This window comes from Amblyomma mixtum, chromosome 5, assembly GCF_055824585.1.
Source record: "Amblyomma mixtum isolate Tamu chromosome 5, ASM5582458v1, whole genome shotgun sequence".
Classification (NCBI taxonomy): domain Eukaryota; kingdom Metazoa; phylum Arthropoda; class Arachnida; order Ixodida; family Ixodidae; genus Amblyomma; species Amblyomma mixtum.
In genome coordinates, this window is record NC_143016.1 from 26,989,573 (window position 1) to 27,003,839 (window position 14,267).

General features: G+C 48.5%; 1 pseudogene across 1 annotated transcript in view; it reads left to right on the forward strand.

The window, feature by feature from the left end:
• The window catches only part of LOC149341575 (septin-7 pseudogene), a 125,279-nt pseudogene that overhangs the window by 96,078 nt on the left and 14,934 nt on the right, over nt 1-14,267 (forward strand). The gene's annotated exons all lie outside the window — the stretch shown is intronic.

Here is a 14,267-nt window from a genome sequence, read left to right on the forward strand (position 1 = left end):
GCATGAACATGCTCCGTGTAGTTTTTTTCGTAGTTTTCCTATTCACGCATTATCTGTTTATCTCTTCTTTAAGCGTGCTGCGAAGTTAAACAAAAATCTAGCACTCTTAATCAAGGTGACTTTCTGTGCATATGTGTTGGTATATGTGAAATTCATTTTACGCTGCCTCTTCCGTAAAAGCTATCAGTGCTTGTTCGCCAAACTAAAGTGTGATGGCTTCTCACGACGCGATGGTACTGTGCTTACGCTTCTTTGCAGTCATGCTGTGCGCGCTTCACGCACGTCGCTGTTAATCGCATTCAAGAGCCAGTTATCGCTCCTACACGCGCCCTCGAGATGGACTCTCAGCAGTCCTGTTACACGTACCGCTGCACAGCTTAGTCCTGCCTGAAGCTTACGCCAACCTCAACCCCAGCCCCTGGGATTGCCAGCAGTCCGTGGGCTGTTTACGGTACACCGCAGAGACAATCAATCGCCGCAGCTTAGGAACGCGAATGCGAAGGCAAGGGCATAGGGCATAGGGAGTGGTAGCGCACGCCGTGACAACCTGCGGCAGAAGAGCAGATATCGGCGATCAGTGCCAACACGGTTCCCGTGGTGTCCCTCTCCACCAGGAAGTTCGTCGGGCAGAGGCGCGCCATAGGTTAAGCCTGAAGCACCATCGTTGCATATCGGCATTACGCGGGCTCACTTCGTCTCGCTGTAATCACATCTCCAATAATCGCGCTTTATCTTTACCGGCCAAAACACTGGCTTGTTTCAGGAACACCGAAGCCAGTGCAACACTTCAGTTCTTGCTCCACGATCATTTATTTCGCGAACGGCCGGCGGCGCTAGTGTACATGCAGGCACAACGCGGGTGCCGCTCCCCAGTGTCAAGAGAGCGGGAGCCGCTCTTCCAAACAACGGGACGCTCGGATAAGCGGCTCTTTAAAAATGCGCGACGTCTGGGTGGGCCGCACTTGCGCTACGCCGCTTCCGTACGCGCTCATGAGATTGGTGAGATTGCGTAGCTGCCAAACTGCACCTTTCATATTCAATTCAGAACGCTTATGCGCAGAGGAGAATCGACGAAGCGAAAGAAGTGAAAGGACCACACTAGCGGAAAAACGGGCTCAGCGACCGCTTCGTATTGAGACCGATTCGTATCGGCGCACTATTACGGCGAGCTTGCTAAGAACGCGAAACTGCCACTCTTACGCCATTTCCCCAAGCGATCTGCTATCACCCGGAGCCGCTGTCTAAGCCGATACTAAAGACGTATAGGGATACCGAGATGCGTGTTACCAGCCGCTGAGCCCGGTCGCATTTCCTTTCATGGCTGTACGTGCGGCAAACGCGGCTATCCCCACTTGCAGCGGATGCGAGAAGCCCCGTTTCTTCACACACGGGGACAGAAGCTTGAATTACTCCTGGCTGGCTTTAGTTTTCGGACACCTGCGGTAGCCGCACCACTAAACAAGGGAACCAGAGTTGCGATGACTAACAAGTCTTAGGTGATGTCTGTAGGATCCTTTGTCCTAATACCTGAGCCATTTGCAAGAGGAGGTGTTTTCTTCTTAAATCAAACCTACACGGAGACTGGTGAGAGGACAAATGACACGCTCGTTCAAAAGATTACCAGCCGTCGACCAGCCGACTAACCACAGCTGCCGCTCAGGATGCGTTGCTCGTCCCATGAAGAGCTTTTTTTGAGTCGTGCTTAAGATCAGACTTGCATCAGGTGAATCCGACGCATCATTACAGTCCTCAACAATTTCCACCACGTTGAAATTCCACCGGCGGGTAACTAGTACTTGGAGCATCTTTCTACTTGCCCCTGTGTCAACATTGCGTGCAACCAATAAAATTCACAGCGACACTTGATTACGTTGTGTGTTGCAACGCGATAGCTTTAGAAGTTGTTGATGCCTACATCGGAAGTGACGTCACTTCTGGTCTAGTGACGTCATTTCTCTCCAGCCAATGGGCGAGTTTTATGACCGAAGAGACATTTCCTTTCAGATGAGGCTTCTTGCTATCGCTTTAAAAATGTTCGACTTTGATTGGTTGTATTGTGCCGGCAGCGCAAATTAGAAACCCAAATCGATTCATGAGTTAAGAGGAACACAGAGGCGCACGACAATCTTATGCTTGAGGCTGTTTTTTTCTGGTGTGCATGCCTGAAATCAATAAAAACTTTCGCAACTTTCGCATGCTCGGGTTTTTCGCTTTCGTTTGCGCCCCGCAACTTCTTCGTCCAGGCATAAAGGCAAGACGCCGCTCTTTGAGTAATTAAGTGCCCGCCCACGGTTCGCGAGGATCAGCATTCGATATTCATCCAACGTCGAGATAAGAGAATGACGCAAACGCGACGGCTGACGCCCAGAAGCGATTTTCAGCTAGAGCTGAGACAAGTAAAGAAATGGCTCGCGGCATGATCAATTACGAGGCCCTAGCGTTAATGAAATGGGGATAGGAACACGAAGGAGAAAGGAACTAAGGGCGACAAACAAGCCAATCAACTGGCCCTAAGGAAAGCGCGGCGAAGCTTCGTATCGCAAAACAAAAAGACTTGCCATCCTTCTGCTTTTCTAGATGGTGACAGCGAAGAAAGCGAAGCAGCTTGGCGCAGAAGAAAAACGGTCATGCTGGCGTGGCTAGGTCACAAGAAGCAGACAGACAAAGAGAAAATAAAAAATAAAAAAACTGCGATTGAGAAACAGGAGGAGATGGTAACAAAGCGGCGGAAAATCTTATTTGAGGAGCACCGGCAAGCAGATATAGCCCAGGACAAAAATACAAAGAAAAGCAAAGCAAGCAAGCTGATGAGGCTGCTAACAAACCTGAGCAGTTTGCCTTCAGACTAAGCAGCCGTGATTACCGCCCTGAGCCATATTATTATCCACGCACGCTGTCGCAAATGAAAGCCTCATCGAGAGCGTGAATGCGAGCAAGAGTTTCGACCCGTTAAACTTGTGTTAACCTGACAGCATGACGCTAACCGAAGAAGGAGGCAATTCTGCAGCGATATTGTGCTACCCAAATCGCATGAATACGTCTTCAGTGAAAAGGTTCGCATCGAGGACGCGAATGCGAGCAAGAATTTCTACCCGTTAAACTTTTATTAACCTAACGGCATGACCCTAACCGAAGGAGGAGGCAATTCCACGGCGATAGATTATTACCCAAATTGCACGAATGCGTGTTCAGCGAAAAGGGTTAAACTTATGTTAAGGACGACGCAGTGAACGATGGAAAGAAAAATGTTAGATGTAATGGTGAGGGACCTGCTGAAGCGGGCAGAGCGGGTGAGGGAACAAACGCAGGTTAATGACATCCTACAGGGTCTGTTCTGAAAGTAGTAGGACTGGTTTTTTCCTGGGCGAACGGGCGGACGAGAGGTGGTCTGCGCGTGCAGGATCGTTGAAGGGGGATATTGGGAATGCTGGGGAAAATCGGCAGTCGGCTCTCGGCCGTTGAAGAGAGGAGGTCGCTTGAACTGTGAACCCCTGTCGAAACGTCTCGTCACGCATAATCATCGAGCGTTTACAGGATCAGCGATACGCGATCAAATTTTGAGTAAATCTTGGTAAAACGGGCAAAGAGACTCACAACATGATTAAGGAGGCCTATGGTGACGCTTCCATGGGTAGATCAGGTGTTTTTTGAGTGGCACAAGGTGTTTCGAGAAGGTAAGGAAAGAGTGGAGGAAGACGACCGCTCCAGACGCCCTTCGACCAGCAAGACCAATGAAAATGTGTCGCGAGTGAAACATTTACTTAACAGTGATCGTAGAATGAGTATCAGAATGATTGCTGATGACTTGAGCATTCCTCAAACCCAAGTTTTTGAGATCGTGGCAGAAAACTTATCCATGAGGAAAGCGTGCGCGAAGTTGGTGCCGGGAGTGTTGTCAGAGGAGGAAAAGGCCAACCGGTAGGATCTTCTTCATCATGTGAATGAGGACCCCGATTTTTTGCCCAGCACAAGGCGGCAACGCTGCCTCAGCCCCCCTACAGTCTCGACTTGGCCCCGCCAGACTTTTTTCTATTCCCGAGAATAAAATCAACGCTCAAGGGGAAACATCACGGATCGGTAGAGGTGGTTCAACAGGCCGTGTCGATGGAGTTAAACAGCATTCCGGTTCAGGCGTTCCTGGAGGCGTACGAAAACTGTGAAACTCAATGGCAGCAGCGTGTAGGTGCGGAAGGGTGCTACCTTGAAAAATTATAATCGTTTGTACTATTCTCTTGAATAGAGTTTGTTTTAAAAAATGAGCCCTACTACTTTCAGAACAGACCATGTATAGTCGAAATCAAGAGGAAGAAATGAAATGGGCTTGGGCAGGGCATGTAATGCGAAGGCAAGATAGCCGGTGGTCCTTAAGAGTAACGGAGTGGATTGCAAGAGAAGGCAAGCGTAGCAGGGGGCGGCAGATAGTTAGGTGGGCGGATGAGATTAAGAAGTTTGCGGGAATACGGTGGCTACAACTGGCAAGGGACAGGGTTCATTGGAGAGACACGGGAGAGGCCTTTGCCCTGCAGGGGGCGTAGTCAGGGTGATGATCATGGTGTCTAAGCTATTTCATTCTCATACGAACGAGACAGGAGGGATTTGGTGCACAATAGGCACTATGGAATAACTCCGCTTGGGTAAAAACCAAAACTAAGAAGAATAATTGCATTCAAGAAATGAAAACTTGTTATTCTACTCAACTGATTTCATGCAGCGCTAGGGAAGCTGGACAGGTGGTGGGCAATGATATAATGACATGCATTTAAAACCATTTGAAGTTTGATTCCGTAATTCGTACTGAGATCCACTGTCCGTGCCGCACCGCTTCTCGTGAGGTCTTAGGCCTTTACCTGCGCAAGCTTTAGACAAGGGCGAGATGAGGCCCTGATTTAAGAGGATTCTCTCAGCTGACGATTGCCAAGGCCCGAAATGCAGCTTTCTCTGAACTGCGAGACACTGCTGTGAAGTATATCTGGAAGTACGTAGTCTGCGTATGAAAATGCCTCGTCGTGTTGTGACACAGTCAAAAAGTGTACTTGAACTTACTTGAAAAAATATAACATGCCAGTACAGACTAGCACAAAGCGGATCTCAAAGGTATGCATGGTTTCTCACCCGCACTTGGTGAGTCATCATGACTGAATGAATATCAGCCGTCTCCGTAAATATTAATAGGAACTGTACGTGTAGAAGTAAAACGCTGGATAAGCCGAGCCCAAAGTACCAGTAAATTGTCAGTAAGAGGCGTGCAAATATATTGGTTTTATATACCTTCAGCTGCTTTTCTTGCTTTGTGCTTGTAAAGGAGGCCAGGTGTGATGTGTGTAGAGAGTCTCACTCAAGCTGACGTCTCGAAGCCGCCAATTTTTAAATGTGGCCCTGACCTGCTAATACCTCGCTGAGTCAAACTTCGCGAGAAGTATCGAGACCCATTTCGCCGTGAATAAAACTCCTGGTAATTCAAGTTCTTTGTACATGCGTAATATAAGAGTCGAAATAATCTACAAGGATGTAAACAGGCCGCATAACGACCTCGACGCAAAGTCTTCCGGGCAGTGCATATGTATATATAAAACTTCGCCTTTCACAAGGTGGTGTAACACAAGGAACATTTTGTTTGCGCCTGCAACATTCCAGGAATAATGAATGCTTCCCGCATCCAATAATTATCGTAGGCATGCCCGTTCATTCAGGTAGCAATGGAGATGCTGAGATGATGCGCGCAACGACCAGGACATTCGAGAACAGCGAACACGGGCCTTGGCAGCGATCCCGGCGCTATGGAGAGAGAAAGTGGTGTTTATTCCGGCCCAGCAGGTGGTAGCCGGTGTGTGTGCCGGGTCTTCCCGTAAGGCGACCTCGCATTCCAAGTTGCTGATGGCGCATCTGTGCTAGCGTAGCGCATGTAGGTGCAGCTTGTTTGACGCGGTGCCAGATCTTGAAGCTCTCAAGTGGATGAAATTAGCACGTGTTAATTCGGTGTTTTAATTGCCACAAATAAAAGTCAGCTAGCTGCACTTACGGTGAGTCCGTTAACTCATCTTTTTCCTTACACTGTCCATGTTCGAAAGTCCGCAGAGATGCCTATGCTTTTCTATAGAGCGAGAACGTCGTAAATACGGATTTAAGATATTAAATATTGAATATTTCAGCTCTTTCTGTAAGTGTAGGTGGATAATAAAAGTTATAAAGAAAGCGCCAACGAGAAGTATGCGCCACAAAAGAAATGCAAGAAGACAAACGGCACAGACGCAGTGCGCCTCTGTCATCGATGTATGTATGCATTTCTTTCACGGTTATTGATCTTTATGGCGGAACGCTTTTCTTAGCAGTTATTCCCTACCGACGGAAGCGGCCAGTAAGTAGATTAAAAATGCTACAAGTCATGTTTGAAATCATTGAGAAAAAAATCTTCAGCTGAATTTGCTGGAACATCGTTCACGCACACATCCCGTTTGGACTGAGCACGCTTAAGTACGCTAGCTGCCGCACCCAGGGTTTAGCAACCACGAAGAAAAGCGGCATCATTAGGTAGCGGGAGGACCTAATGGAGCACAGCGATGGAAGGAGAAATTCTTCTCAAAACCGTGCAGTGCTGTGGAAGGTAAGCCTGGTGTCAGTCTTCCAGCACCCAATTCACAAAGCTATTCACATATGAAGACTTTGGGCGACTGATAGTTGGCTGTCGTCACTGGCTAGAGTGCGTACTCGGGCTTGCCATGCACGGATTAAAGCAAGGAAGGGGCAAAGAATGGGACGCGAAGGGAGGCGGCTCTCGCAGGCACAGGCAGAACGGACGCCTCTACCGTTCCGGAGTCGCGCGTCGACCTTGAGTGCAAGCAGCTTTGTGGGGAGGACGCGACGAACACGTCCCGGCACAGCTTAGCGCAAATAGAGGTTGCTTAATGCTCAGAAAGAGGGCGGTGTCTGCGAGAACCTGCGCGTAAGCCGGTTTGACAGAACTGACAACGTGATAACCGTACAGCTACAATACCAAGCACGGCTGCAGTTATGCGCTGGAATCCTGAAGCATCGCTACATATTGCTATCTTGCTTCGAATACATCATGTGCAATCATGTTCCCATTGGTAGGTTGGAGAGCAATAAAGAAGGAGATATGAGTGACATGTGGTGCGATACTCGAAGAAAGTAGTCACTGGTCAGGATTGCACTCAGGGACCTTTGCTTTTTCAGGTAGCAGGGTCGACAAGCAGGCAAAAGGGCGGAGACTTCGAGTGTAAACTGTTCATTATCCAGTGGACTTGGGCCCACGATCTAAACGAAGGAACCCAATAAGAAAGCAAAGATACACTATTGCATCCCCCACCAGGCTTTCTCTTGATGCCCACTCCGCTCTCCCTATCTTAGAATCATCTTTAAGAAAAGGTATACGTGCCCTAATCCCACCGTGTACTTTCCCCCTCCCTCATAACTTAACGAGATTGGAGGAGGTATCCCTTAGGAGGATAAGGGCTGGGACGGCCCTTACCCCGTCGGTCACGTGCCGATGGGGCTCACAAGAAGACGCAGGACTCACCACCTGCCCGAGGTGTTCCACACCGGCGGCAGAGGTGGATGTTCGCCACCTGCTGTGGGCTTGTGCAGGGACAAGTGCTTCGAGAACACGGATTTTGCAGTAAGTGGAACTGACAGCGACAAGAGAGGAGGCTTTCTCCAAGTGGCTGAGCGACGACAATCAGAGCAGGATCCTTCTCCGGTTTCTGCACGAATACATCTGACATGATTTTTTATAGTGTACAGCCAACCCAACTTATGCCTTTATGACAAGTGTGCGAAAAGAACACTCGGCGGCAGCGATGGTGAGCTGCACGGTCGGCAGACATTGTTCCAGGAAGCCGCATCTTTCGGATGCGCAACATTTAAGCAAAACGCATAGGTTTCCCGGCAACTAAAGCGGAGCCGTCACAAACCTTTATGCAATATAGTTTATAGCTACGCGTGTGTGGGCGCGATGCTTCGCGAACAAAACTAACCGCGTCGCGAGAACAAGTAATGGATAGGTCTCCCTGATTGGCGAAAGAAAGAAATTATGAGACCATGCACACACGTAACGATGAAAAAAAAAACAACACTGTCTTGAAAGTAATAGGAAAGGAATTTAGCTACACTTCATGCAGACGACTCCACTCTGTGCAGTCGCTCAGAGTGCAGGGCATTTTTCTGGTCACAAAATCCGCATTGAAACACATTGAAAAGAAGCCACCATTGCAGAGTTTGTGGCCTTCACAGCCGACGTGATAGTCCGGTAGCTAAAGCATTCGCAGTCCACTGCGGCAATGTTTCGATAGCAGAGAAATGAAAAAAAAAGCATCCGTGTACTTTTGTTCCGTTTCCAGACACAGAACGCCATTTCGACGAAGTTAACAAGCTGCCCTCTGCTAAGCACCCCACGGCAGACGGTGAAGTTAAGACACATAAAAATTCATTAAGTAGTGCACGTTAAAGAGCCCCAGGTGGTCCAAATTTCCGGAGCCCTCCACTACGGCGTCTCTCATAGCCTGAATCGCTTTGGGACTTTAAAACCCCATAAACCAAACCAAACCATTTACTAATACCCCGTGGGGTGAGATTTTGATGCATGTTAACAAACCGCAGGTGACTGAAAAGACTATTTTCATAATTGTTAAGCCAGCTTCACCGTAGTGCAATCAGGTGTTCAGTAACGTAGCACATGATGACATGCCAACAAGGCTCCCACGATGACACCATGTATTCAGCACTGGAATGTGCACGGTCGGCACTTCGTCTGGCTGACTGGACGGTTACATGGAGTTGGGTATATAGGTTAGGTTCGGCTTTGGCTTCTTAAGTTCAGACAATATTTTAAGGCTATGTGTATGTTGAAGGCACATTATAGGAAGCACCTTACTATTAGCACGCAGCCAATAATTGCACCCCAAGTATGAGAGAGTTAGATGCATACTTTTTGCGTTCGTTTGAGTTTCCACTGAATGAATGACCAGGGCAGCCCTTTTCAGGCGGGATGTACTAGGAACAATAAAGTCTCCTCTCGAGTGCGAATTTAGTGTTCACTTTCATATCGCTTCTGCCCGTTCATAGATTGCGAAACACGCGCAAGCGAGACTGCTGCTTGTATGATGGTGCGAGCCGAGCGGCCGAGGAATGAATTAATATCGAGTCGGCTCTCATAAACGGTGCGGTCTTCCATCACGGGCCTTCTCGGAAAGCCGGAAAAGCGACGAGCTGTCCGGCTGTCTATCTTGTCGGCGCGCCGCTGCAGCCGCAGGGCCACAAAAATAGCCGCGAGATTATTCGCGACGGCCGATCGATCGCTTGTATGCGCCGGGAACCGCTGAAGGGCGAGCTAAGAAATCACGGAGCAAACCTGCTGCCTCCCGGCGCTATAGTACCAGTCTCTGTGCGTATACGGCAAACAGACGACGTCGAGATTGAGGATCGTTAGTGCGTGCGACGCGTGAAAGAGAAGAAAACGAACTCATTCGATAATGAAGGCACGAACGGGCACATTCGTGTGCGTCGTGTGCGGCGCACTGAAAGCGAGAGGTATATTTTGAAAGGAACAGTTTTACGCTCATGATTCGTTCAGGGGGGCGGGGGGTCTTTTGCATAATTCGGCTTCTCATACGTCCAAGATTGCATATATATCACTGGGCTACTAAAAAATGGACGTTTCTGTATTTTTTTTTAAATATAATTTAGCGCAAAGCGAAATTCCGTCCTACGCATGCCAATGCGTCAGTGCTTATTGAAACCGATAGAAGCCGAAGTAGCCCAGGTTACAGGATGACAACTTTATGCATGACTGTTTCCAGAAGGAGGAGGTTTTAATGAGGAAAAATTTAGTGACAGGGACGGTTAATGGAGCTCTAGACGGGCTACTACGAAACACTGGGGCACAACTGGTGCTCGGGTGGATCAGGAGAACTATAAAACTGCAGTTTCATAAACTTGTACCACGACCAAGTCGTTGGTTCCAAAAGAATTACGTGTGCGCTTTCTCGCTCCAGAGTAAACGTGCGCATATTTGTGAAAGGTCGCGAAAGAAAACACAAAAAAGCTAGCTAGCTTCGGAGTAAGCTTATTAATTAAGAAATTAACTATATGAAATTAACTTTGTTGCTTCGAGAAACACTCGGAGCGGGGCCTCAGAAGTTGTATTCTAAAAAAATGTTCAGCATTTTACATTGCACACATACACATTGTTCCAGGTAAGTTGTGCCAAGGTTTAAAAAACGACAACGTATTCTACAAAGATTCAACTAGCGCAGTGTTGTCGGCAACCACCTTGATCGGTTTACTTATATTTTAAATGCTCCTGATCTCTAAGTAGCAATGACAGCTATGCGAAGGTTTTGTTCCGTTAACATTAGTGCGAAATCTTCAGTGTAAAAGTTGCAGACGGACGTTACGAAACGCCCATTTTCTCATTTTGCCCATTTTGGTTCCTATCCCGAGCTTAAAATAAAGCAAGCAAGGTCTAAGAATTCAGACACTTCCCAATTGAAGATACTCAGTTACGTGAGGCCGCGATGAATAACAAGCCAATGGTCACAACGATCATTCCGCGATGAACGCTGGCACTTCGCTTCGCTAGAATCATGACGCACAAGTTAGCTGAAACGCCCTGTATACCTGAAGCGCAAAAGAAGGCGTACCAAGTCTAGTTACCAATGGCACATACAGGAAATATTGCTTAACACTAATCGGAAAGCGCTGCTAAAACTTCGAAGTCCTTAAATCTCTTCCGAGTAGTTCTCACCATATTTAATGGTTAGTTACAAAAATACATTATTCTGGATCGCCGCCACTCAGAAAAGTAATGTACCCTGATTCCTTCATACAAGAACAGTGAAATACTGCAACCAGCCGCGTGCTTCCCACGCCGCTGTACATGATGCTGAAAAGAATAAAATGAATGGTCGCAATTGTTCCTTCTCTTTCCCTCCTCAGTAATTCGTGTAACGATCAGAATTCAAGCTAAATGCCCGTCAACAAACAACAACAAAGCCGCGGAGACATCACAATCGACGGCCTTGATATTCGTAATGATTTCAAAACCTAGCTTTCAAGTAATCGCTCGAGATCGGCGCAACGATGTATCGTGCCACAATGGTTCATCTGTTGGAAGCAAACCGATTCTGCGTCCGGGCTCGTCTCTGCCACCTTCGCACGCGTAATCGCCGTGTTCTTGGCAGCCGTTGCGAGACCTTGCGCGGTAAGCGGGGAGTCCACACAAAAGAACCAAGGCCTGCATGCCATTGTATACAACGACGAACAAAGATCGGGCCAAATATAACCATTTCCTTCAGCACAGTCGCTGCTCGAATCGCGGCAACCGCGCATCGAGACCTTTAAGGTGTTGCAAGCAGCTGCCTCCAACCACACACAACTCAAACAGAAAAAAGAAGCCAAGACAGTACAAATACACTAACATCGTACGCCGGACCACCCTGAACGTCGGAATCCTTCCAGATCTCTCTCTCTCTCTTTCATCTGAATGAAAGAGAGGCGATCTTAAACGGTTGCCTAAATTTCTATTTAGTTCATTTTAGCCAGCTCGACCTTGATCATCCAACCGATTTGACTGACAGCTAAAAAAAAAGCATAAAAGAAGATGTCGAAATACGTCATCCTTGCGTAACCAAACGGAGCGTCTGAGCGGTGCCTTGAATCAGGGAAAAATAATGTTCAGAATGACGCACGAGAGCTACAAATTATGTAATGCTGCGAACAAAAAGGTGCAGTATCTAGGCTATATGGATGGGGAGCAACTTGAAGCAGTGCTTGCCGCACGTACAAAAAAATAAATACGAAGGAGGTTCAGGCGTGACACAGAACAGACAGGGCGGCCATGACGGTGAAACATGGATGAGCTGCCAGATTTTTCGTGTCTCCATGGAGGCAGCGGCGCGGCCACGCCCCGCACGAGAAGCTGACAGCCTCTCACGGTCAGGAACAGAGAAGCAGGAACTTCGACGCAACTACGAAAAAAAAGGGGGGAGAAAGCAAATGAAAAGCCAAGCAAAAAATCGAGGAAAGTGAGAAAGTGTGTTCCCTCATATTGCGTGCCTCACGAACCCGCAGCAGCGCTGTCGTCTGCACACCTGGGTGGAGCCATGCACTCCTCACGGCCTGGTACCCCGCAACACACCTCACACTAAACTACACAAAAAATAAATGCCTAAATACAAAAAAAAACGGGAAGGGCAGCAGCTCCGGACACGGACATCATCCAGACCGTCCGGCCGAAAATGAAGACGCCACCGCCACGCACGCTTCCCCCCATACACTGCCTCGATAAAAACCGTGCAGTGGTGGGGAAGTTAGTTAAAGTTGCCAGCGAGGTAGGGGCGGAATCTCAACAGATTCTGTCGAGCTAGCAGTCCTATCAACTGTAAATATCGAAAACGCTCAGAGCCAATGGCCCCCACTTGTCAGGAACCATTACCAACCAGCGGATAGCTGTAAAAATGAGGTGAGTGACTTCGTGGCGTCTGCTGTCCACCTTCTGCAACGCTGCATGTTTTTAGTCGCAGCAGCCCCGCTGGCAGGCCCGAGAATTGGCGGTCGATCGTCCTGGCATCTCAGCGCGTTCCTCCGTGGGCGTTTGCTTGCGTCTTCGTGGAAGACAGAGGAGGCAGGTAATGGCGGGGGGTCGTCGGAACAAAGGAAAGAACAGGAGATGAGGATGAGGTGATTGGAACGGGGAGAAGGAGAAATTGGAAGACGACGGCGGCGTTTAGTGTTCTCGCTGTGCACGCCGGCTCAAGGACGTTCGGGCCCAACGCAGGGAGCCGTGATGAATAGAGAAGGACGGGTCAATCCTCCCCCTCCTGCTTGTGCTCTCCCCCCAACCCTTACCCTACACCCCTCGCTGCGATCCCGTTCCTTTGCTGCCGCTCGCGCAATGTAGTCGTTCCTGGCGTTCATTTCACTTAATCTCCGGTGAGGTGGCAGCGGCGATTACGTGAGAGGAAGCGTGGCAGGCGTGGTGGGAGGGCTGTGGAGGAAGGTTGCCAATTCTTTGTAGCCGTGGTCGCTCATCAGGCGAGGTGTGCGATCAACAGCAGTTGTTTGCCAGCGAGCATGCGTGAGCACCGCGCCCGAACCCGTGAATATTCGTGCGAACACTTCCCACACCGAGTGCATGATCATGTAAAGATATAGTTTTATTCCAACTGTTTATATAGTGCAATAATGCACCATCGAAAGACCGTAAAAGACATCAACCGGAACTTCTTTATCTAAGAATTATATGAACCTCTTGACTCACCGTACACTTAAAGGGACTATGAAATAAATTTATCGAGATTACGTAAAGATAGGCAATCCATCACTCGTCACCCCAGCGCAAGAATTTTTGAGCTAGCATCAATAACAACGAAGTTATAGGCGATTAAAAATCACGCTCCTCCTCTCCCCCCTCAACTCGTACGTGCGGGGCACCATAAAAAAAATAAAGAAAACAGCTCCGGGACTGGGCACCGCCCATGAATACGTCATTCGCTGACGTTCGGTTTACGACTTCCGGTTGTCCCACTCCCGAGGAGCAGCGTGCGTCGGCAGCGTCTCTCCGGTCTCTGCGCTTTCTTGGCTCCCGAACTCGCGACAGAAAGAGGCGGCAGAGGTAAATTGAAAACATATGCGCGAAGGCAATGCCCTGGATCGCGCTTGCCCGAGGGGGGCGCGCGGCGGCTCGAGCAGACGATTTTCACCGCTACCGGAAGTGTGCCCGTGACGTCGTAGCTGCCGCGGCTCGAGCGAATGACAGCGTGTGGTGGCCTGCCGACGTCATGGGACTAGTGACGTCTGTTTTCCTGATTTTGGTTCCAAAAAGGCTCCCTACGAAGACACTAAACGGCCCGCGAATTTTAAAAAACACGATTTTTAAAAATTCGTAATAAATTGCCGGCTCAGTTCCGAAGACTCATACTTGGTGTCAATGCTTCTGAGCATCACTTCTGACATTTACAAGCGGCTTTTAATTCTTTGCATGGTCCCTTTAAGTCACAACTTTTCGTTGTGAATAATTTTGTCAGCAATGCACAGAGGCAAAATTGGAATGTGCTGTATGCTTTCGCTAACAAGAATGTACTGGTGAGATTGGAAGTAAGGGTAGAGGGAAGAATAAAAGAACACAACTCAGCGAGCAGCCATAACAGTTGTTCGTCTAACGCAGATTCCCAACGAACGGTACATTTTCTTTTCTGATTGTTTCAAAACAAATAGTTTTCTAGATAGCAAGCGTTTTCATAGCGAGCTATGTT